Consider the following 23,236-nt stretch of genomic DNA (forward strand, 5'->3'; position numbering starts at 1 on the left):
GTGGTATTTTGTGGAAGAGCCACACTCAAGGGGCCAAAGAGCCGCATGTGGCTCGCGAGCCGCAGTTTGCCGACCACGGTTCTAGGGAAAGCCAGAAGACATTTACAAAATTCCATTGTTTTGAGGCCGCTATGTGGATAGTCCTAGAAATATGAAGCATCATGGGGAGAAGGAGAAGCCAAGGGCTCCAGACATGTGGATGTAACAGTAACCTTGGAAATAAATCCTCCTGTCCCAACAGCTCTCCACTGAAACCACGTGGGTCAGAGATGAACTGCCAAGCCAAGCCACGCCCTTCCCAAATTCCTCTCATGGGCAAAACAAAAGAAGTCTTTACTCCTCTGTTTTCAGTAAGGTGGTCCTTACTTCCTCTATATGATGGTGAAATGTTGAAACTTTTTCTTTGATATTAGGAATAAACCAAAATGCTCATTATCATTCAACAACATTGTATCAGAAGTGTTTGTTTAAAAAAGGCAGTAAGAATTATAATGATTAAAAAATAAAGACTGTCAGTATTTTCAGATGATATGATTTTACATGTGAAAAATAATCTACACCTGAGATATTAAAACTAAAGACTCCACATAGAAGTGTTGCTAAACACAGAACCAATATGTAAAAATCAATAACATTTCTATATATCAGCAACAAATAGCATGAAAATAAATATTTTAAGAAGATACATGTAGAACATCATAAAATTCCAAATACATTAGAACGAATCCAATAAAAGATGTCCAATATTTAGAATTTATCACCATTGAAAACAGTGCATGTCAAAAAAATTTAGGGAACAGAACTAAAGCAATTTTTAGAAGAAAATTTATGCCTTAAATATATTTATCAAAAAATAAGAAGAAATGAAAATAAACAAGCTAATGGTTGACCACATGAAACTGAAAACTAGCAAAATAGTAAACCCAAGGAAGAAATAGTGAAAATAAAGGCAGAAATCAAGGAAATATGAATATATGGAGGTTAATGAAACTCAAAGCTACTTCTTTGAATAAAAGTAATTAAGTAGAGCTCTGGCAAGACTCATTAAAGGGAAAAATTAGATATAAATAAAAACTTCCAAGATACAGCTCTTAACCTGACAATTATTCAGCCTGAAATTAACTTCAAAAATTTTATTTGCATGCAGGTAAATAGTTAAGAAGAAATCTAATATAGAGAGATTACCTGATAATCTATCTTGCTTTCTACTATCCTGAAAAAATAAAATATTCTTTGCCCAAGTCTAACTTATATTTTCATATATTGGTCAGGTGGAATAAAAATCTAATTGAATTAAAAGTAAATCACTCAGGAAATCAGAGAAAATTATTTTCTTCATAATTTTTTCAGGCAAAATTACCTAACCTTTAAAGACTAATTAATGTGAAATATAAGGACTAAGGACGGCAAATCAAAACAACAATGAGGTACCATCTCACACCTGTCAGAATGGCTATTATCAACAAATCAACAAATGATAAGTGCTGGAGAGGATGCAGAGAAAAAGGAACCCTCTTGCACTGCTGGTGGGAATGCAGACTGGTGTAGCCACTGTGGAAAACAGTTATGGTGTTTCCTCAAAAAATTAAAAATGGAACTCCCATTTGACCCAGTAATCCCACTTCTAGGAATATACCCCAAGAAAACAGAAACACCAAACAGAAAGGATATATGTACCCCTATGCTCATAGCAGCACAATTTACCATAGCTAAGATTTGGAAACAGCCTAAGTGCCCATCAGCAGAAGAATGGATTAGGAAACTATGGTACATCTACACAATGGAATACTATGCTGCTATAAAAAAGAAGGAATTCTTACCATTTGCAACAGCATGGATGGACCTGGAGAGCATTATGCTAAGCAAAATAAGCCAGTCAGAGAAAGATAAATATCACATGATCTCACTCATTTTTGGAATATAATGAACAACATAAACTAAGGAACCAAAATAGAACCAGAGTCATAGAAGCATTGAACAGACTGTCCAACCTATGAGGGAAGGCAGGGGGTGATGGGGTAAGAGATCAACCAAAGGACTTGTATGCATGCATATGAGGATAACCAGTGGACACAGAACGGGGGGAGGAAGGATGAGGGTACATGCTGGGGGCAGGGGCCTTCTAGGGAGAGGTCAATGGGGGAAAGAAGGAGACTTATGTAATACTTCAAACAATAAAGAATTTAATTTTTTTTAAAAAAAGGACAATTATATACACACAAAATTCAAAGTCAAACAAATTAAAAAATTGCTGTCAGATTTCAGAACCTGCTGTTTTCTTCCACCTACTAATCTCATCCCTTTTTAATACAAACCCCCATTTTATCAATGATCACCAAAAGGATCTTTTATTGAGCATTTTCAAATGTTTGTCTGCCTAGCCTCCTTTCTTTAAGGAATTGCCTCTGTCCCTCCTTATGGCACTGTCAATCATATGGCCCCACATCTCCAAAACAGGAGCAAGTGTATGACTTACATTGGCCAATCATTCATTCATTCATCACATATTTATTGGCTGACCATGTGCCAGGTACATTTTTAGAGCTTGAAGACACAATATTGAACATAACAGATAAAGCCTCCTGCCCTCATGGGGTTTACATTTCATGAGGGTAGACCAACAAGATAAGTAAAATAGATGGTATATTATAGTGAAGGTAAATGGAAAACATAAAGTAGGGAAGAATGTTACAGAGGGCTGTAATTTTAAATGAGTGGATAGGGAAAGGGCTCACTAAATAGCTGACATTTGACTAAAAGAGACGAGGAAACAGCCTGAAGATATATCCCAGGTTAGAGAACAGCCAATCCAAAGGCCCTGACATGGAATTGGGAATGTGTCTGGCATGTATAAGGCATAGCAAGGAGGTCAGCCTGGCGGAGGCAGAGTGAGCAATGGGAGAAGAGGAGTAGGAGATGAGGTCAAGGGGGTTATGGGAGGCCAGATCATGGACATCATGGATGGTCTTTTAAGCTATTGTTGGGAACTTGATCTTTCTTGAAGTAAAATGGGCAAACATTGTAGGGTTTCATCTAACAAACCCATGTTAATGGCTCTGGCTCCAGCACTGAGAGGAGACTGAAGGAAGCAAGACATCAACCAAGAAACCAGGGAAGAGACTGAGCAGTAACCCAGAGAAGATGTAAGAAGGTCTTAAACCAGAGGCGGGCAGAAGGGGTGGTAAGAGGTAAATGAGCCGAAGTGTTTATTACCTTTGCCACAATGTCTGATTTAGAAAAGAGGACATGAACCAAACCGGGCTAATCAGGAAATTCTGCCCGGAGTACTGAAAAGGAGACTTGCCTTTTTCCTGGGAGGTTAGCCTTGAGGGCAAAGCACACCTGGACCTAGCAGTGGCCATCTCGGTTCCCGTGGGGAGAACAGAGAAGGAAGCAAAACCGGGGAAAGCAGAGCTCAGAGAGCGGGGGAAGAAAAGGAATCTTCCCGCGCCACCCAAGGTGAACCAGACAGATTTAGAAAGATGGACACTTGACTATGTCTTGTGAAATTTCAGCATTTCCCATGAATATAGAGAATTCTAAAAGTTTACATCAGGATAAAGAGATATTATCTGCTAAGAAACAAGGGGGAAAGATGCCACCAGATTTCTTATCTGCAACCTAGGACATGAAAGAATGTTCGAGCAATGCCTTCAAAGTTCTGAGTGAAAAGAAATTGGTACATACAATTCTGTTTCCAGTCAAACACACAATGAACCAGGAGGGCAAAATAAAGACATTTTCAGAGATGTTTATTCCTCAGGTACTATAAAAGAGAATATTGCCTGATAAAACAATTCAATAAAGTGAAAACGAAATTTAAGGAGAAAAACATGAGATACAAGAAGGGGGAAAAAACCTGAAATTAAAATTCAGAGAAGGCCGAGAATATAATGGTGAGGGGGAAAAACTAAGTACAAAATAAATAAATAACACTCTATTAAAACTGTTCTAAGTATAGTTCCATATCCCTAGTTCAATATCCCATGAACTGATTTTGCAGTCAGTTCTCACTGTTTGGAGCTACATTTTCTTTCAAGTTATGGTCTTATTGAAAAGAGAAAAAAAATACTATTAATAATGATTTGTGGACATATAAACATATAAAGACCCTTTTTCCAAGGGACATTTTTTCTATTGTTGGTTACATCTATCTATACCCTCAATAATCCTTGTTTTATTTATCCCTACCTAAAGTTAAAAAGCAAAAAATGTGCAATTAATTTCAAAAGATTAAAATAACTTACCTGCATAGTAAAACATAAGGAATTATAAATCTGACTGATTTAGGAAGAAGAGTTATTTTATAGAGATGCCTAACGCAAGAATTTCCAGCAAAGTTCATCGAAGAGGAAATTGCCGGTGCTCTCTGCATCTAGTTTGTCTCTCCTCTCTCTGCCCCTGGCAAGACCTATGGGCTCTGTCAGGGGGAGGTGACCTGTGACATTTCCAGTTTGGAGAAGAGTATGCATGCTCCACACTCTCTCTTCCCATCATGCCAAACCCTGAAGCCACTTTTTTGCCATGGTGGTGCCACAAGGTGACCATGTGGAGCCTTCCCCTTCTCATGCAACCAGCATGGGACACGCAGTATGGAAAGTTTACTGTGTGAAGCCACTGAGATCAGGGTTAATTTGCTACCACAGCCCAGCTAGCCTAGACTAACAAGAGTTTCCTGTGCCTCGCTAATCATTAACAAAAGTCCTTTCTAAATTTTTTTAAGTTATATTTAAATTTTCCTATGTAAACTGGCATACACACAAGGTAGTTAGTTAATCCCGTTTCTGGACACTTTAAAGGGTGATTTTATTAGGAAAAGCATTGCTATTTCTACGGAGGATAATAAACTAAGAGAAAACAAAATCACCAAGAAACCACTTACTCCCAGAGTAAGCTCATCGCACCTACTCTCTCTCCCCACTGAACAGAAACAATGAATGCAAAAGCAAACAAACAAAAGCACTGTCTGGAAAGGTGTCCCACTGATTTGTGGCAATGACCTCAAACTATTTTGAGATTTTCCACTAATGCCTATCAGTTTTGGAATTGGATCCTATCCCTTAGAAAACTATCTTCATATTTTTGAACCAATTTTAAGAAAGCACAAATATGATTAACTGGAAAAAAATAACAGCTCAAATATCAACCTGCCCTCTCAATAATCTGAAAAGCTTGCAAATTCTGTCTCAAAGAATGACCTCTAGATAGTTTTATGTCTTCAGCTGGCCAATTCTCTCTTTGTAATGTAGTTGTCCCCGTTCCTGTTCGCATTGGTATAGTTTGTGCAAAAATATTATGAGCCTTCAAGAATAAAACACATGTGGTCATCTATCCCTTTACTGCCAGCACACAGGAGTTTAACATAGAGCTTATTTTAAAATCAGCCAAGAAATTCTTGGAGTTCAAGTTGTTTTTCCATTAGAGGTATGAGACTTGGCATCACATGTTTCTGCTCTGGAAAAAGTCCACTGACACTCGGAATCACCTGGGAACATAAATTAACATTAAATAGATCTTAGAACATAACTCTCAAAGGCACAGCAGGGGAAAAAAAATAATAGGAAAACTATAACCTGTTTTTCAAAATGTATTCACATAAAACTTCACAATCTTCACTGCCCAGTAGGACTATGTCAAAATAATTAGACAAGCAATCTATACTTAAGAATTCTGAGAAGACGGTTGGTGAGAATATAAGAAGGTACAGCCACTGTAGAAAACAGTATGGTGGTTCTACAAAAAATTAAAAATACCATATGATCCATCAATTCCACTTCTGGGTATATACGCAAAAGCATTTGAAAGCAGGGTCTCAGATATTTGTACATTTATATTCATGCCAACGTTATTCACAATAGCTAAAACATGGAAGCAACCCAAGTGTCCATCAGTGGATAAATGGATAGGTAAAATGTGGTATATACACACAATAAAATGTTATTCAGCCTTAAAAAGGAGTGAAATTCTGCAATATGCTACAACATGGACTAACCTTGAACATATTATGCTAAGTCAAATATGCTAGTCACAAAAAGATAAATACTATATGATTCCACTTATAGGAAATACTTAGAATAGTCAAAATCATAAGGACAGCCGAAACCGGTTTGGCTCAGTGGATAGAGCGTTGGCCTGCGGACTGAAAGGTCCCAGGTTCGATTCCGGTCAAGGGCATGTACCTTGGTTGCGGGCACATCCCCAGTAGGGGGTGTGCAAGAGGCAACTGATCGATGTTTCTCTCTCATCGATGTTTCTAACTCTCTATCCCTCTCTCTTCCTCTCTGTAAAAAATCAATAAAAAAATAATAATAATAATAAATAAATATGTTCAGCTTATTATAAAAAAAAATCATAAGGACAGAAAGTATAATGGTGTTTTCAGGGGCGTGAGTAGGGATTGATGGAGACTTATAGTTTAATGGGTATAAAAATTCAGTTCTCCATGATGAAAAGAGTTATGGGGATGGATGGGAGTAGTGGTCGTGCAACAACATGAATGTTTAATAACACTGAACCATGCACTTTAATAAGTTCAGACTGTAAATTTTATGTGTATTTCACCACAATTTTTAAAAGTGAAAATAAAAAATAGAATCTTGTATAGAACTCAAAATAACCATGAGGCCATCAATTTAGACACACATGAATGAGAACTAAATATACAGTTTGCTCCCATTACTTGCACTTGTTCTAAGAACTATGCTTGTAATACATCAGAGTGACTATAAGCAAGGCTCCTTCACTATTGCTTAATGACAATGGAAAAGATGAAAATTATTCATATGCTTTTGCATCAAGTTGGAGGACATTTTATTGTCCTAGTGGCTGGTTCAAGACTTTCTTTTTGGTAAACATCTAGCTTGGCTCAAAAAATACCACAGCAAGACCCTTGTTGTAATATCTGGAATCCAGAAAACACAGGAGGCAATGAGAGAAAGGTGGAAGATGGAGCCTTGAAAGTGGAGGAAAGTAGTGTGATGGGAGTGACACCCACAGTGTTGGTATAAGTAGAAAGCAGTGAAGAGTCAAGCTTTGCCTTTATGTGGGTTTCAGGTGGAGCCAACACAATAAATGCATAAGGAACCTGAAGAAATATGTTGTTGGGAATTTGTACAAATCATTGTGCTTCATTCTTTTTTAAAAAATAATTTTACCATTTTATTTATTTACTTATGTATTTTTAAATCCTCACCTGAGGATATTTACCCATTGATTTTAGAGATAGTGGAAGGGAGAGGGAGAGACAGAGAGAGAGAGAAGCATTGATGTGACAGAAACACATCAATTGGTGGCCTCCCACATGCACCTTAACCAGGGCAGTGAACCTGCAACTGAGGTACGTGCCCATGACTGGAATCAAACCTGGGACCCTTCAGTCCACAGGCTGATGCTCTATCCACTGAGTCAAACTGAATAGGGCTATACTTCATTCCTAAAGGCTATAAATTTGGGGGATTAGTGCCAAATGCATAAAATCTTCAAGATGCTCAGATTCCTCCACTGTTGACAGTAGTGTTTGTTCATCACCATCATAACTAACATTTATTGACCACCTAGCTATATACCTAAAATTGTTCTAGGAGCTATATTCATATTAACTCATTAGATTCCCCCACCAACTTTATGAGGTACTATTATGATGTCCATTTAACAAGTGAGCAAAGTAAGGCACAAAAAGGTTAAGTAATGGGACCAAAGTCTCACAGCTAGTATGGGAGACAAGATTCAAACCCAGACCATCTGAGTTCCGTTCCTGCTCTCTTCACTATTATGCTACTAGTATATCCCTATAATCTGTTCAATGCAAGGTTTCTATGGTTTACAAGACTTAAGTCATCTAATGTGGTCATTGGTGGCATAGTTGGTTATCATCTTCCATAAGAAGTATCAAGTTTTATATTACAAGAGACCATAGAGTTTATCTAACCCAGTTTTTCAACCAATGCAGGGTTTCCTCATAACACACCTTTTTTTATGACAAACCAGCCTTTTTCTGGATACCTTTCATGATGGGAGGCCCTAAATCTGAGGATCAGAAAAATGTCTTACTAGAAATAATACTTGACAACTTTTGAAGATGGTAAAATCCACCCATTTTTGTCAACATCTTAAGGTAACCATGTTTATAAACCATCAATGAAACATTTGTGTATGAAAAGTATCATCACATAAAATTCCTCAATGAAACATCAAGTGTTATGGCAAATAAAGCATTCTTCACTAGAGTAGGCATATGGAAGTCCTATTTACTGAGTTATACAATCTGTCTCATCAATAAATGCTTACCTTAGTACACATGTGTGGAAACAATAGGAATGTATATATCTGAAGACCTCTGAACAGCTAAGATATGCACCAAATCTAATTTTTTGACAGTGAGTTAGACCACCAGGGCCATGGATTTTAACAACTACAGAAGGGCAATAGTCTCCAAAAAGAATGATGGTGACTAATAGGTCATCAATAACAATGCTTCAAAGACAGTAGCAAGAAAAGTTAAAGTGATAGGAAGCATATAATGGGAGAAATAGTGATTAATATTGCGGTTGCTTGGCTCATAGATAAAAATAGTACTCAAATCAATATACTGATATTTCCAGAAAACATACCAGTGTTTCAGTTATATCCATAGAGAGCTGTGAAGAGAATGCTTCCCTTGCGTTCCCCAGAAAATTTAGGACTGTATTTCATCTTAAAAAGGAGTTAAACCAAACAGTAAATATATTTCCCAGTCAGGAGTTAAAATACCTAATTCTTTTCAAATCATTTTACAAATAGAAAATCCAAGGAGTAACAAGAAAAATTACACCCTTGCCCATATCATTGGTTTTAAACTTTAAAATCAGGATCATCCTAAGTTTACTTTATTTTTATATTATATCAAATACAAATATTTTATTTTTAATTATTAGTAAATTTAGATCAGTACATGCTTCATGTCTAGAGCGTTCAATTACTATTGGGCATCTAAACACAAAGTTGTTTTTTAAATAGATTTTTCATATAATAATAATTCTATGATACTTTGATAATTATGGTACATTCCTGATCATTGAGGGGGTCAAAAAAGATAATTCCATAAATAAATTGCTTTACAAAACAACTCTCCCACTGAAAAGTAATCACCACCACAAATCCATTTTCAAGCAAAATCTAGAAAATCAAATATAGTTGATTATCAATACTATTAGCTTCCGTCTGCATTAATCCTAACCTAGTGATAAATATACCTAGGCTATGATAATTTGGTTCACAGATTAGAATAACAAAGTAGAATACAGGCCCTGCGGGTCATAAATATCACTAACAAATGAATTTTGAAGAATTTTCAATTACATACCTAAAGCTATGAGCTTCTTCGTCCCAGTTATGTTGCCTCTGATCTGTACAAGAAAAAAGACAAGAAGGGGTCATGAGATTTCTACCTGAACTCAACTGCCTCAGAGGCAGTCAGAATCCTTCCATGTCAATCAACCCCAAGAAGTGGCAACAAAATAGGAACTTGGTCATCATAATAGCTGCTATCCAGTGTCCCTCCTGCAGAATGAGATAGGAAATTCTCATAGAAAAGAAGACCTGGGTAGTAAACTAGCAGAGGAATCATTAAACTGAGATCCCCTGGAATTAAATGTTTTCTAAAACATAAGGTGAAAATAATGTTCTAATCCTTTTGAACACTCCTCAAGATACATTTTTACTTTGTTTTAAATACGGGCATACCTTGCATTATTGTGCTTTATTGCTCTTTGCAGATCTGTGGTTTGTTTGTTTGTTTGTTTACAAATTAAATGTGTGTGGCAACCCTGGGCAAGGTGTCATTTTTCCAACAGGTCAGATAATGATTAGCATTTTTTAAGCTGAAGTATTTTTTGATTAAAGTGGATAGAGTGTTATTTTAGACATAACACTATTATTGCTCACCCAATAGACTAGTATTGTGTAAACATAACTTTTATATTCACTGGGAAACCAAAAATTTCATCGAACTCTCTTTATTGAGATATTCACTTTATTATGGTGGTTTGGAACTGAACCAGCAGTATCTCTGAGGCATGCCAGTACCTTGAAAGGCACGCACATGGATGTTTTCCTGGAAATTTGCCATGGGAAAATGTTTCATGTTAGTAATAATTCCACTTATTGCCTAAACCATATATTTTAAAAATACTGATTTTTTAAATTTTATTTTTAAAAGCAGTTTGGGGCTTACAGTAAAATCGAGAGAAAGATATAGATATGTCCCATATACCTCCTTCCCCCACACATGCAAGGCCTTCCTCCTTATCAACATTGCTCACCAGAATAATACATTTTTACACAAGACAAACCTACACTGACACATAATAATTTCCCAAAGTCCATGGGACATTTAGTGGTATCGCGTTTTTTGTTTTAATTTGTATTTCCCTGGTGGCCTACAATGTAGAACATCTTTTTATTAGCCATTTGCTATTTGTATATTTTATTTGAAATCCAGGATTCAGTCAAGGATCATTTATCACATACAGGGTTGGGCAAAAATAGGTTTCCAGTTGTTTATGTGGAAAATAATACCTTAATGAATAAATACTAATACAAGAATAAACTGTTTCACATACTTATAACTGTAAACCTACTTTTGCCCTACTCTGTATATTGGCATGTGTATGTAGTTCCCTTTGTCTTTGATGATTGACATTTTTGTAGAGTCCAGGCCAGTTGCTTTGCAATGCCCCTCAGACTGGACATTTGTCTAATTGTTCCCTCACAATTAGGCTAGGTGAACATTTGGCAGAGGTATACAATGCGAAATTGGAATGCTTTCCCTTCTCTTTACATATTAGGAAAAGCACAAAATAGGTTGGATTGACATTTTCTTTCAATCACTCAATAACACCTAATGATTGTCTCCTATAAAGCAAATTTGGTGCTACAATTTGCAATTTATAAAATGCTTTGACATGAATTAATTTATTCAGTTTGTACAACAACACCATGAGATAAGTATTTTTAATCATTTTTCATCTCCTCTTTGTTTAAAATTGATTTTAGAGAGAGGAAGGGAGAGCAAGAGCAGGAGAGAGAAACATCAATATGAGAGAGAAACATCACTCAGCTGCCTCCTGCACATGCCCAACTGGAGATCTAACCCACAACCTGACCAGAATCAAACCTGCCACCTTTTGGTGCAAGGGATGCTGGTCCAATCAACTGAGCCACACTGGAAATTTATCCAAGTTTATAAAACCAGTAAGACTACTTCTGTGGCCAAAACTTAAACACAGAAATACTGTAAATATTATAGAGCAAGAAGCCCTCCATTTTCATGTCAAATAAATCTAGACATTTTTCTCTCCTACAATCTGCACTCCATGTTGTCTAAACATTGTGCCATACTCTTCTAGTTTTCCTATGTTAATTTACAAGGCAATTCAATGTTACACTTTACTTAAACATTTTTTTCAACTATAATGCTTTAAAATTGTAATCGTTAGACCAGAAATAATGCGAAAGTACATGAATGTTAGCTGAATTAAATGCCAACTCATTGGCTTTTGTTCATGTTGATTTCTTTGCATTTGGTGTCCCTATAATACACCAGTTCTCCCCTTCTCCTCAGGTAAGATTTTATGTCACTTCCTTCTACTTTCCAAAGCAGTGAACACAGCATTGTTTCATGGTGTAGTAATCAGCATTTATATAAAATTTTATTAGCATATTAAACTAGTTAGATTTTTTTTAACCCTTGGACTTCACAATCCCAGTATTGTTTAGTTTAGGGTCAAGAAAAGTTCGAGTATCAGTGTATATAATTGGTTCATAACCGATAGCATGACTGTTTAAGTAGACACTCCAACCAGAAAGAGCACAAACAGGTCTTCCCACTCTATATGTCAAGGGTACTGATGGGGATAAATGCCAGACAACTTTTCTAGCAATACTGGAATTTAAAAAGGAATACCACCCATGTCCAGGCCAGGGTGACTTATCTGTTCTTCAGACTCAGATGTACTATCTAAACCATTTTGAGTTTGGAAAGAACTTAAAGAAAAAAAAGTGTGTTATTTTTCACTGATAAAAATTCTTTATCACCTCCAGAAAGCCTCAAGCTGAGATGACAGATCAAAATCCATTTACTCTCTCATCCATGCACCATTTCCCCTAACACTCGGCGATTTGAATATTTCATTTGACAGTGAGAGTAATTTCATCTGCCTCAATAATGAGTGTGGTATCATTATCCTTGTCCAGTGTTCAATTTCATAAGGGAGCAGAGACATAACCCTGGAAATAAGGAACGAAACTCTCTTTTAAACTTCCATAGAGTTCTGTAAGTGTAACATCGTTTTCTTTTGAATTGACATATTATGCACCTCCTTAGAAAAAAGAATCTATATTTTCACCCTAGAAGAAATGCATTATTCTACTTCTTCATTTGAATCGGTTTTCTAGGCCTAATACAGTAAAGGAAGATGCATTTGGTGATTATGCCTTGAATTCATAAATTATAGCCAGACAGAAAGAGTGGCAAAAAGTATTTCAGTTCTGAAGTTTTTAATAGAACATGTATCATTCATTTTCCTCGCCAGTCCTCAACAGACTCCTATTATCTTCAAATAACAATAAGAACGGCTGCCTGCAGTTACCTTAATCACTGTGATTTCCTAAGAAATGAAGACTGACGTCTATTGAAAATTATTCCAATTATGTCTTTGAAAATTAGTTCAAAACTGTGAAAATTACCACTTTCAATATTGTATTAACCTCCACTAGGTGTTATTAGTCATTCTCGCAGTTTTTCTAGAGCAAAATGTGACATTACTGTCCAATTTTTTTTATCCATTAAAATTCAACTTTGAGATTTCACAGTTATTTTTAAAACTTTGCTCAAATTCAATCTACTAAAGGTTTAATCTAACCCTTTTGTAATACATCCTGAGAAGCAATTTCTCGGCTTAAATGCAAAAACGTGGCCAAAATGCATTTTATTGGATCACATAAAATCGATCTAACCACTTGAAAATAAGTAGAAGATAAGTAGAGAGAAAGATCTCACAAAACTAACCATGATGAAAATAACAGTAGCCGACATTTATGAAGCTCTGACTAGGATTGAGTTTGTACCAGCATCTTCTAAAAGCTGCACCCACGTGAGTCATTCACTTTTCTCAACCATCCTGTGATGTTGGGCCTGTCTTTACGCCCATTTAACAGATGAAGACAACTGCCCTGAAATCTGCTGCTCTGGCTGGAGTCCTCTGCTCTGCGGACAGCTGCCACCCCACTGCTCATAGGTGGCTGCCTGCGCTGCCCTCCATCTCCTCTAGACACCCCCATACACACACCTGTTTCTGACTTTGATGAGAACTCACAGTGATACATGCTATGATCATGGCTCTCCCTCCAGAACCCACAGTCAGTCTAGAAGGGGGACTGGGTGGGAAGGGTACAGGACAGGGACCCTGTGTTAGCAACCTCTGCACCACAGCCATGCCTCCTCCAACCCAGCCAGACTCCTTGCTCATCTTAGCTTTCCCTAGGGCTCTCGCTCCAGTCCAGCTCCCATGGGGGTCTTCAATCCCACAGTCAAGTCTGTAATGCCTAAACCACAACTGCAGAAAAGCTGAGCCCCTCTTCCCCGTGACCCTTGGATCCCACGCAATGCACCTGGCCTTGCCTCTGTGTCCCGGGACATCCTGAGGGGCTCCGCATTTCACTGAACTCTCTCCACCAGCCAGGAGGTGACCTGCTTTGAGGGGCACAAGCACATTAGCAGTTGGTTGGCTGCCGCCAGCACTGCAGATCAGTTGGCAGACTCTCATCCTGACATGGTTCGAAATGCCATGCTCCAAATCATTAGCTCTAGGAAGGAGGCAGAATTCATGCCTCCCCAACTTCTCTGTGCTTTGATTCTTGGTACGTTGTGAACTCCATATACATTTGATGAAGAGGAAGGGAAGCACAGGGAGGAAGAAAAGGAAAGGAAAAAGAAGGAAAGGAGGCCTTTGGTGGGAGCAGTTTTGATGGTGTGTCACTGTAGAGTATGAACAGCCAGGGGTCAGGCAGAGGGAGGCGGGAGAGGGCCCTGCCACGGAAGAGGACGTGAAGATGACAGGAGAATACCAAGAACAAAAGCCACCTCTCAGCTTTCCACTCTGCTTCTCGCTTCCAGAGGCAATATCACTTTCAACCTCACTAGCCCACCTTAAAGCTCCACTCCACACCCTAGAAACATCCCAGAGGAGAGATTCATTTGTGCCAGCTCCCTGCACCTAGGAAAACTGTCCTTCTGTACCTCTCTTCAACCAAAACGCTATTTACCTGAATATCCGTCAGTGGTTTGGGGTAAAGGCAAAGTAACATTAAAGTGAAAGAGGTTGACAGCTCCCCTCCCACCCACCCCCAATGGAGGGAGGGAGGGGAGAGTTGGATGCAGATGCTAAATCTGTATTTTGCACCGAAGCTTTCCCCTTCTCTTTCTTATTGGTATAAAGTCACTACATTTCTAGTTGTTTGATCTTTCTTGTATAGAGCAGTCTCTGATTGACCACTCCTACCATGCGCATATTTTTAAACCCAAAGTTGATAAGCAAAGTCTGACAATGGCGCCTATTCCTGAGCAATGGAAGAGACAGGGTATATTCAGGACCCATGTTCACCACGTTCCTACTCTAAGGTTGACCTTTGTCAATATGGCACTTTTTAATAAAGAAAATTGTTTTTTTATATTTCAAACACACATTCTCATTATTACAAACTTAAAAATGCAAAAGAAAAAGTTAACAAAAGAAAACAAAAATCACCCAGAATCCTGAAATCCAGAGAGAGACACTCTTAACTCGTGTATTTCCGGCTCCATTCTCTTCATTCATTTGGAAAATTTGCAGTGTAACAAGGTTATTCAATATCTGCAGCTTTGTGTCTACAAGGCCTAACCTTGGAGCTCTGCACAGATGGGGATTAGAGCAAATATCTGAGCTCCTTGACAAGTCACATTGAGATCCTTTAATCACAGCAGAGGCCCTGACATTCCACTAACTTCATCAGGCATGTATGAGATTTTGGACAGCACCCTAATGAGCCATAAAGCTCTGGAGAGCATTCTTTTCTTATCTCAGTTGTTGAGCGTAGGTCCCAGGGGCAGAACAATGTGAAAGTTCACATGGGTATACTCAGTGCTTGAAAACCGGCACAGAAAGCACAGAAGTGCTTTTGAGGACAAGACAGTAATGCTTCTGAGCTGGGGCAGTCTCGCATATGTCACTGGCTGACATTTCTGTGTTCTTTTGGGGAATGAGCTACATGACTGGCAGAATGCAAAGCTTGCTTAACTCCAAATTCCCTGCTAACAGGAAAACACAGGTTTCAGGATGATCTGACTCACCTTTAAAGAACTATAAAAAAAATTAAGGACACATTTTAATGATATTTCACATAGGCACCACTTTGATTTAACATTTTCTCAAACTGTTCCCAAAATGTCCTTTTAGAGTTGGTTGTAGAGAGCTTCTTACTAATAACTTAAACTCGATTTAAGCCGGAAGCTTACTTAAACTTCCTAACACTTTATGTGTTATTATAGTCAATGATATAATCTCAAATCAAGAGCACATTTTTTTTGTGTTCATAGAAGACATAGACTTTGCCCAGTTAATTCAACTGAAAGATGGTGCAAACCCAAAGAAAGCCAAAGAAATGGAGAGCAACCTTCCTTGAAAGCAGGGGTGGGGAAACTTTGTTCTCCAACAGCCATTTGGATATTTATAACATCATTCATGAGCCATAAAAAATTATCAACCTAAAAATTAGCCTTTTTTATATTTGGTCAAACATTTCATTAACTCACCCCTCACGCCTGGGCAGGGCCAGACTAAATGATTTCACAGGCCTTATACGGCCCGCGGGCGGGATGCTCCCCACCCCTGCTTTAAAGAATGAAGAACTGTTAAGGGTCTCTTCTTTATTAATAGAGAATGAGTGGTTCCTATAGAAGTTACCTGCATCAGCATCTCTCTCTCTCTCTCTCTCTCTCTCTCTCTCTCTCTCTCTCTCTCACACACACACACACACACACACACACACACACGCGCACACACACACACACACACACACACACACACACACGTGTACAGTCAAAGGAAGAAAGCACACCAGTGTGTCTATTGGTCTCAGCACTTCGTCTCAGAAGCTCCTTAGAAATGCTGCTGTTACTTTCACCGCAGGTTTCCCCACAGCAAGACTGTGAACCCTTGTGACATACAGCGCTATTGGCAGCCCCGGCAGCAAGCTGGGAGAGAGAAAGCACAGAGGATGGCTGAGTTCTGAGAGCAGGCGTATCTAGAGCCAGGTATACTTGCTTTGTCATTCATGGGGGAATTTAGTTGCTCGCAGTCTCCCCTTTGTATTTGAAGGTGTTGCTAGATAGCCAAGCACAGTAATAACTCCCAGTTAACACCACATCCTACTGGCCAATTCACCAGCACGGAGGTACGATGGGCTCAGGGCCAGAGGTCAGATTACACTATGAACAGGTCCTGTGTCTGTGGGGAGCAGAAGGACCCAAAGTTCCTAATGACAGAACCACAGTTACATTTGGGGGGAATCCTTCCCAATTTTCAAGCTCACAGGTGAAAGAAACATGAGGGAGAAATCCTAAAACTTTACATTACGAGTAATACACTAAGAGGCCAAAAGAAGTCTTTCTAAATAATCAATAAAAATGAAAAACAATTCTGATCAACTTAGGCTAGGGGACACACTGGATTACCTTTCTATGCTCTCTGGAGAAAATGACTTTACAAAATCATTATCATATCGAGGAGGCAACCGAATAGGTAGCCAAGCATGTTGGGGAATAATAATTTAGAGATATGTCAGGCAGTTAATTTTTAAATTATCGTATGTTTCTGAATAATGTGCTGTTTCTGGTATGCTATCAGCTTTTAAAATTTGAAATTTATTGTCATTTCTGTCATGTAATTTAAATATTAAGTGTATTACAAATCCCCTTGTAGTTTTGTAGTTGTTTTTTCTTAAAAAAAAGAAGACCCTTCAAATTGTATAAGTTTCGGGCCCCACAAAATCTGGGACACCCTGAGTGTCCCCCGATCCCTCATGTTTCAGCTTGGCCTTGGCTGGGCTATGGCAAATGATGGGGTGGGGGTGCGTGGTAGCTGAACTGTGCGAGGTCCTCTGAGGGATGAAAATCTTGAGCGAGAGAAGCTGTCTGACCCCAGCACACCTCCAACCCGGAAGCACTGGTGCTGTCTTTTGTTAGATGTGCTGGCAGGCTTCCTGTTCTCCAAGCCACGGCAGCCTTTGTTTAATCGGCAGCATAGAAGCTGCCTTCCCACGCTGGTCAGGAGTTTTAAATCCAACTGGCTGGTTCTCAGTGCAAGTCAGATGCTCAGTTGCAATAAGCAATATTTATATGACATGTCTAAGGGCATATCTATTACTCCAGGTCCCAGAGTTATTTACTACGCAGAGTGCTGAGACTTCGGGGCATCTATGATTCGCTAAAACTGTATGCAGAGTGTAACGTGTGCTAGCATTTATAGCTTTCGTCAGAGTCTCAAATTGGTCCATGACATGTAAAAATTAATAATCACTAATCTACATTGCAAGAATAAGGGCCCCCAAGGAGACAGTACTAAATTAAATAAATAAATAATACTCTAGAAGATATTTTTTTTTTAAAATTACCCTAGATATTTTACAATTCATTTCTGTATTAAGCTGGGCCAGCAGAAATATATTTCCTTGATTTACAATGAGAATGCCTAAAAGAGCGCTCAGCGAAACAAAGGACGTGTTTAAAAGCACTGTGCGTCTCATGACACAGCATATCATTTCTAAGGACTGAACTGTGCAGCCCCCAAATTCATATGTGGAAGCCCTAACCCGCAATGGGCAGGAATTTGGAGATGGGCCCTCCAGGGTAATTAGGTTGGGAGGGTGAAGACCTCACAATGGGATTCGTGCCCTTAGACAAGAGAGAGATCCTGCTCTCTCCACCCTGTGCTGACACAGCAAGAAGACAGCCATCTGTCCTGGCCTGCATGGCTCAGTGATTGACTGTCAGCCTATGAACCAGGAGGTCACAGTTTGATTCCCAGTCAGGACACATGCCTGGTTGCAGGCTCCATCCCCAGTGAGAGGCATGTAGGAAGCAGCCGATCAATGATTCTCTTTCATCATTGATGTTTCTCTCTCTGTCCCTCTCCCTTCCTCTCTGAAATCAATAAAAAGTTAGAAAATAAAGAGAAGACAGCTACCTGTAAGCCAGGAAGAGAGTGCTCACTAGAACCCGACCATGCTGGCACCCTCATCTGGAACTTCCCAAAACTGTGAGAAATACATGTCTGTTTGAATCACTCAGGCCACGGTATTTCGCTAGAGCAGCTCGAGCTGATTAAGGCAGTTATTATGATGCAAGGCCTATGGAAGAGATTTCTCTCCGGTTCAGCAGAGAATGGTTTGGGTGTCCCCTTGTATTTTACAGATGTGATCACGAGTCTATAACTAATTGTCTCCTACCCTGCCCACTGAATGTCATAAACTTAGAACCAAATTCATCATTGTACTCTAGTAAAGGTCTAGAACCTTCCCACATACGCTTTGTATATTAACTTCACTCCAAGACACCTCTTACTTTTCATGCTAATGCCTTCTTTCTCCATTTACTTATCCATTTACTTATAATTTTACTAGAGGCCCGGTGCAGGAAATTTATGCACGTTCCCAGCCCCTCCCCCGCACCCCCTCCCCCCCGCCTCCCCACCTCACTCCCTCAGCACCCTGCAGCTGCTGCTGGTCACCCGCTGTATTCTGTGCTGCCCCCTGTGGTCAGCACATGTCATAGCAAGTGATCGAACTCCCATTCTCCTGGTCGAACTCCTGAGGGGACACTTTGCATATTAGCCTTTTACTTATATAGAATATTATGTTTTACCATATGCATTTATTGCCAGTTGCCTCAAGTCCTTTCAAAAACAACAAAGGTATTAAGTAAAAATGTAAGTGAATGATGAATAAATGACTGAATGAATGACGTTTCCATTTTAATATTTAAAATATAGATGTTCATAACAGCATTTGGGATTATATACAAATATTTATTTGAAAAAAAAACTTAATTTATCTCAACCATGCTCATCATCCTACAGAAACAACTTTCCTATTCCAGGGGATCCTAACTTAGGGCTCATGGACAAACCAAGGGGCCTGTGGGCAGAAATCAGGGAGTCCGTACACTTGAATGTACATTTTCACTAAATGTGCATCTCTAACTAAAACTTAATATGTCCTTCAAATACAAGTATTGGCAACAAACCACCTAAATATTTGCAGCATCTGTGATTTTGTTTCTTATAGAAATCACAGGTGTTTTCATCTCCCATTATGGTTGTTGCAACTATTTTCAAATGTCATTTATGCTCATCACCACCATTAAAATGTCACTAGACTTGCTGCTACATGGTTATTTAATGCATTAATAAAGGAGCACAGATATGACTACATCACAAATGCTTTTATTATGTTTTTATATATTTTATTCCTTTAAAATCCTTTACATTTTGTTTTATACTTCTGAAAAGGGATCCAGAGGCTTCCTCAGATTGCCGAAGGGTGTCCAGGACATAAAAGAAGGTATAGCTCTTTGACAAACACAAACTGTTTAGGTACCATTTTCCAGAGTGTTTGCAAAAGTGACTTGGGAATGGTGGTCTCTCTTGATTGGCATTCTCTTTTAAATAAAGGGAATATAAGAAGCTGCATGAATCATCTAGTGCAGTGGTCAGCAAACTGCAGCTCGCGAGCCACATGCGGCTCGGCTCGCGAGCTGCGGTTTGCAGTTCTGTTGACTAATGAGTTTGCCGACCACTGATCTAGTGCCTTTGACAATATAAGGTCACAGTAGACTCATGCGCAATAAGTCTATTTCTTACGTCTGCATTTGCATTTCCAAAAAGGCATTTAACAACTTTGTGAAACTTTGGGTCTATGAGGTGTTTTGTGTTTTTTTTTACTTTGCTTAATCCCTTCACCTTTTTCACCCAGCCCCCAACACCCCCTCTCTCTGATAGCTGTTAAGTCTGTTCTCTGTATCTATGAGTCTGTTTCTATTTTGTTTGTTAGTTTATTTCGTTCATTAGCCTTCCCATATAAGCAAAATCATACAGTGATTGCCAGAGGGAAAGAGGGATGGGGGGAGTAGAAGAGGGTAAAGGAGGGATAAATGGTGATGGAAGGAGACTTGACTTGGAGCAGTGAACACACAGTACATGTGTTTTAGAATTGCACACATGAAACCTATATAATTTTATTAACCAATGTCACCCCAATAAATTCAATGCAATTTTAAGAAACAAAAAACTTTGGGTCAGCATTTCTATCACTGAGAGAGAATGCAGCCATTTTTTTCTCATCTCCTGGACCCTTCCTTATTTGTTTCTGACATCTGCTGGCTCCAATCCTTTCTCAGCCCTCCCCCAAATTCTTCACCCTGAGTCTTAACCCTTATATCCGCCTTCTGACTGAGAGTAGTTTGGTTCACGACTCAATCGTGTTAATACTTACTATCTGTTTTGAAAATTATCCAAGCCCTTTCCTTTTATATATTTTTTCTCCCTTGTGTGTTAGGCATTTTAAGTTTTTTTGTCAGACATGTTGGCACTTGCAGCACTTTGGGAATGGGGCAAGAATAAGGAAGTGAAACAAAAGGCTGTTAGTGTAATTGCCTCCCCACACTGAACAATTATGCTTAGCTACTGCTGCGATGTTTGCAAAAAGGGCCTGGTACAAAGGAATGTGCATGTTTGTGTGGGTGTGTAGGAGGAACAGCATACATATGGTGAGACCACCCCAAGAAGGCCTCTGTCCCTACTTCCCAAATTCCAGAAGAGGGAGTAAAGTTAGACTGGGGAGACTCTCTCTCATCAGCCCACCCCAACCTGCAACTCAGTGGGAAGTGGAGAGTGAGGAGGCACAGTGGATCCCTGGGGGTGGAGTGTCTCCCCTCTCTCCTTCACGCCAACAGGAGGATGGAATCCCTAGGTCACCTGCCCTGTTCCCATGAAAATTGTAGCTGGAAATTGGAGTTCATGAGTAAAAGATATGGCACCAGATTTATCTACAATCCTCAGGGTATATACCACTTTGTATAACTAGTAGGTTTTGCAGGTGACTGAGTTCTTATCCTTTTAAGCAAAGACACTTCTTTCATGTGGTTCTTTTAGACAACTGAATAGATTATGAATATACTATATACCATATTGTATACCTCCTACATATTTGGAAATGTACCATGAAATGAGTTTAATCTTATATTGATGACGCTGGGTCAACATTGAAAACATCGCTTTCTTGAATGGGTGTATTACAGGGCAAGGGCCAGGATCCACTGAGAGTAGTTGACCATGATAGGAACTGATGCTGACATCTTGGAGTTCCTACAGCTGCTTTTTCTATTTTTTGTTCAACCCTTTCTCATCAGACATCGTTCTCACTGTTTTCAATAATCCTAATGAAAGTTTCTTTTATCTTCCAGTAGATTTGGAAACCAAATATACAATAATGAACAGATTGAGGACTTGAAGGCATTTTGAATGAAATAAATGGTATGATGCATGAGATTTATTTGTTGTTTATGACATCTTTTTGGGTGTTCACAAGCTTTACTTATTTGCTGATTCTGTGCTATGTGCTAAGTGTGTGAGTTTATAGTATAGAAAACTTCCAAATAAATGAGATCCAACCATACTTGCTTTTCTGTGGAAATCTTCCAGAGAGGCCTCATTGTGCTCATAGGCATGTCTATATACCAACTCAATGAATGCTTATCCCAGATTTTGGCCGACAGCAAGCCCTGTTGTTGAGTTAAAATCTCCCGAATCTAGTAACTGAAATATTTACAGACCTAACTACACAAACCACTAGGTCCTGCCATCAGAAATCTCTGAGTCATACACTCGTTTTCATAGAGGCAGCAAAACCAACTGTTCCCACTTCCTCTTTCCCTTGTGCTTTATTTGTCTCATTTAGTTGTAACCACACGATGTGGTGGAAGGACTGTGGACACATATTGAAATCCTGCTCCTGCCCCCAACTAGCTATTGTTCTCGCAAGTCTCAGCTTTTACATCTGTGAAGGGACTACAACATAGGTCCCAGGTGTTTGTAAGGATTAACTGACATCATTTCCATGTCAGGCGCTGAGTAGATGCTTAATAATTATTTGTTTCCCATCTTTTCCCAAGTTTCTTTATTTTACTGTTTATTGACTCTGCAACACCCAAATATATAGACCACCTTCAAAATATGGAGTTAACAACCGGCCAGTGTGGTTCAGTGGTTGAGTGTCAACCCATTCACCAGGAGGCCACTGGTTCGACTCCTGGTCAGGGCTCATGCCCAGATTTCAGGCTAGATTCCCCGTAGGGGGTATGCAGGAGACAGTGGATCAATGATTCTCATCATTGATGTTTCTATCCCTCTTTCCCTCTCCCTTTCTCTCTCTGAAATCAATAAAAACATATATTTTTTAAATGTGATGGTAACTTCAGTCCATCTATCTATGTGTAAAATAGTCTGTGTTAGGTCTGATCAAATAATGGAATCAATACCTCCTCCCCTGGGAACTGATCTTTGGGCTACTTCACAATGTTCATTCCACTTGCTTAGACTACATTTACCTTGATAAGACCATTATCTCTCCCCTCCAGACTTGCCCAGAATCTGGATCTGCACAGATAATTTTCTGCCCAGAAAAAGCCCGCCAAGAGTCCTTTAAAAACATCTGATTCTCCATCTTTGGGTACTGGTGCCATTTTGGGGCTCAGTCCATCTGGTATCCAGATGACATAATAAATTCATAATTCTTTATCCCTTTTGGCCTCATGTCTTCCTCCTTCAGCGACCCTAATAGTCTGTATATTTTAACTCGTTGGAAAATACATGAGAGGGTTGGTGCCCCCTGGCTATCCACTCAGCTGACTCATCCCAACCTTGACCCAGTCTGGTGGCTTTCTTAGGAGAAAAAGAAAACCAGCTGCGACTAAGTAGTCTGGTTCACCACACTTGCCTGTCCGTTACTTGGGCTCCCATCTCCTTCACCTACAATTCCCATCTCTTAGTAATGTCTGCAGTGCCTTCTTCACCAGTTATTTTTCATCTCCAGGACCATCACCCTTTTCCCTTCATTTCTTGATGCTTCTCCCTTCATTTCTGCCTCTGCCTCTTTCTGTACCTGCCCA

At 39.2% G+C, this 23,236-nt stretch overlaps 1 protein-coding gene across 1 annotated transcript in view; it reads right to left on the reverse strand.

The window, feature by feature from the left end:
* Positions 1-23,236, reverse strand: part of IPCEF1 (interaction protein for cytohesin exchange factors 1) — a 131,876-nt gene that overhangs the window by 84,756 nt on the left and 23,884 nt on the right. The window contains exon 2 of the mRNA XM_028129901.2: positions 9,341-9,383. The gene's annotated coding sequence lies outside the window, so the exon portion shown is untranslated. The remainder of the gene's footprint in view (positions 1-9,340; positions 9,384-23,236) is intronic.

This window comes from Eptesicus fuscus, chromosome 10 (genome assembly GCF_027574615.1).
Source record: "Eptesicus fuscus isolate TK198812 chromosome 10, DD_ASM_mEF_20220401, whole genome shotgun sequence".
Classification (NCBI taxonomy): Eukaryota; Metazoa; Chordata; class Mammalia; order Chiroptera; family Vespertilionidae; genus Eptesicus; species Eptesicus fuscus.